The 2,889-nt window shown below is 39.5% G+C and overlaps 1 protein-coding gene across 1 annotated transcript in view; it reads right to left on the bottom strand.

Annotated features, from left to right (window-relative positions):
- The window catches only part of ERICH6 (glutamate rich 6), a 36,375-nt gene extending 35,591 nt beyond the window's left edge, over nucleotides 1–784 (bottom strand). Inside the window, exon 1 of the mRNA XM_008069752.1 lies at nucleotides 738–784. The gene's annotated coding sequence lies outside the window, so the exon portion shown is untranslated. The remainder of the gene's footprint in view (nucleotides 1–737) is intronic.
- Between the last annotated feature and the right edge of the window lie 2,105 nt (nucleotides 785–2,889).

The raw sequence follows: 2,889 nt of genomic DNA, 5'->3' as shown, positions 1-2,889 counted from the left end.
ATGAGGTCTCACCAAGTTGCCCAGGTGGGTCTGGAACCCACAGGCTCAGGCAATCCACTCGCCTCGGCCTCCCAAAGTGCTGGGATTACAGGCTGATCTACCGAGCCCAGTCGAGTGCATGTTTTCATTATAGCTCACTGCAGCCTTGAATTCCTGAGATCAAATGATCCTGCCTCAGCCTCCTAAGTAGCTGGGACCATAGGCATACATTAGCACACCTAGTTAATTTTTAAAATTTTTTTGTAGAGACACGGTCTCCCTCTGTTACCCAGGCTGGTTTCAAAATCCTGTTTCAAGCGATCCTCCTGCTTCAGCCTCTCAAAGTGCTGGGATTACAGGCATGAGCTACCACACCTGGCCAAAATTTTGCATTATCTGTTTCTCAGTGGTTTGACATTTTTAAAAGTGTGCACATGTTACCTCTATAATAAAAAAAAAGTTATATATCAAAAAATGTAATGGCAGATTATTTATTGATTTGAATATACATGAGTATTAAGTTCCAAGGAGTTTAAATATTTCATCTCATTTTGATCTTGATAACAATCTCATGACAATATGATTTATCAAGAGATGAAGAAACCAAGATTCAGTGAGGTTAGGTAACTTGCCCAACATTATAATGGTAGATAGCATTGGGGCTGGGATTCAACTGGGATTCTACTGGCCTTTTATACCTGTGATATTTCCAATCAGCAACCCCTCCTCCAGCAAAGTCAAGAAACCAAATTACTCACTTTGCAGCTTTTTACTGGACAATCCTTGAAGCCAACTTTCTTCTGTTTGTACTGATACTGGAATTCCTGGATACACACTAGCATAAGTACTACTGAAATTTAGAAAAAAAATTAGTTTTGAATATATCAATATAGTTGTTAGCAGATCTAAACAGAGTACATTTGACAAATAACAAATGCACATAAAAGATCTGATTCTATTTTCTTTGAAGTGTCTTCTTCCATTCTTATATCTTCAGTAAAGTCAAGCACAGCGTGTTTGCATCAAGTCTATTTTCTGGAAAGTATTCCTTTCTAAATCCCAGAGGCTTCCAGTACCATATTATTTCTTTTATTTCTTAAATTTTTAAAAAAGATTTGGGGTACAATTCAGGGTTAGGTATACAAAAATGTTCATTATGCAGGTCTCCTTGTTGATGAGGTGTGCACCTCTCTCCCCTGGCAGTTTCCCTCAACTGCCAATCCCATTCCCCCGCCCCTGGCAGTTTCCCACTACTGCCAATCCCTTTCTTATAGTATTATGATAATTGTTCAAGGTCCACTTATGAGTGAGAAAATATGGAACTCTGTTCTTTGTTTCTGTGATAGATCACTGAATGTAATAGTCTCTAAATCCATCCAAGTTTCTGCAAAGTCCATATGGCAGCATAATATTCCATTGTGTATACGTACCACATTTTTTTAATCCAGTCCAACTTCGATAGGCAGCATAGTAGCATGTTTTTGCTATTTTGAATAGAGCTGCAACAAACATGTTGTCTCTTTCAGGGAGTAAATTACTACCACTACATCTGTACATGTGTGCTGTTGGTGGCGGTAGTGGGTGAATGTGCATTTAAACATTGACTCAAATTTAGATGAGAACAAATTACTCATTTTCAATAGCTAAAAAAAATCCAAACTCTTTTTAAAGACCTGATGCTAAATTAAATACAATGAAATTAAACAAACTATTCTTTCTACAAATCATTTGATCAGTTATTTGAGTCATTGATGTGCTAGAAAAACAGGAATTAATTGACTTTTACTAGTTTAAATAAGTTACTGGTGACAAGTAAACAATATCGTTTTTCAGTATTGCTTTTTGAAATTCAAATAGAACTCCTTCACCTCTTTGAATTTCTTTTTTTTTTAGAGACAGGATTTCGCTCTGTCACCCAGGCTGGAGTGCAGTGGCATGATTATAGCTCACTTCAGCCTCAAACCCCTGGCCTCCCACTTCTGACTCTCACTTCTCACTCCTTCCTCCCAATTCTGCCACTCAAAGTGCTGGGATTACAGGTGTGAGCCACCATGCCTGGTCTGAATTTCAATTTTTTTTAATTCTTTTTTTTTTTTAAGACAGAATCTCACTCTGTCACCCAGGGTGGCTGGAGTGCAGTAGCACAATCCCAGCTCATTATAGCCTCAGCCTTCTGAACTCAAGCAATTCTCCTGTCTCAGCCCACGGAGTATCTGGGACTACAGATATGCCCCACCATGGCCAGCTAATTTTAAATTTTTTTGTAGAGATGACGTCTTATCATGTTGCCTAGGCTGGTCTTGAACTCCTGGGCTCTAGCAATTCTCCGACTCTGACCTCCCAAAATACTGGAATTGCAGACGTGAGCCACTGCACCCAACCCTGAAATTTTTAAATTTTTAAAAATATTTTTAGGCCAGGCTCGGTGGCTCAGTCTGTAATCCTAGCACTTTGGGAGGCTGAGGCGAGTGAATTGTCTGAGCCCACGGGTTCGAGACCAGCCCGGGGAACTTGGCGAGACCTCATCTCTACAATAAATAAAAAAACTTAGCTAGGCGTGGTGGCATGCACCTGTAGTTCTGGCTACTTTGAAGGCTGAGGTGGAAGGATCGCCAGAGCCCAGCAGGTTGAGGCTGCGGTGTGGCCCAGAGGCGTGCCACTGCCCTCCAGCCTGGGTGAGAGAGTGAGACTCCAACTCAAAAAAATAAATAAATAATTTAAAAGTTTTTAAAAATTTAAAAAATATTTTGTGGGACCATCTAAAATTGTCAAATTTTTTTCATACAAGCCAATTTTCAGATTGTTGCTTTCCCATCTTTTTCAGTTCTCTGACGTCTCCATCTTCCTTTTTGATGCTTTTCCTTGGTATATTGCATCAGTGAAGTGCTTGTGTATTTTTTTTTTTTTTTT

This window comes from Carlito syrichta, unplaced genomic scaffold, assembly GCF_000164805.1.
Source record: "Carlito syrichta isolate Samal-C Ts95f unplaced genomic scaffold, Tarsius_syrichta-2.0.1 Scaffold312196, whole genome shotgun sequence".
Classification (NCBI taxonomy): Eukaryota; Metazoa; Chordata; class Mammalia; order Primates; family Tarsiidae; genus Carlito; species Carlito syrichta.
This window is presented reverse-complemented; position numbering and strand designations above follow the sequence as displayed.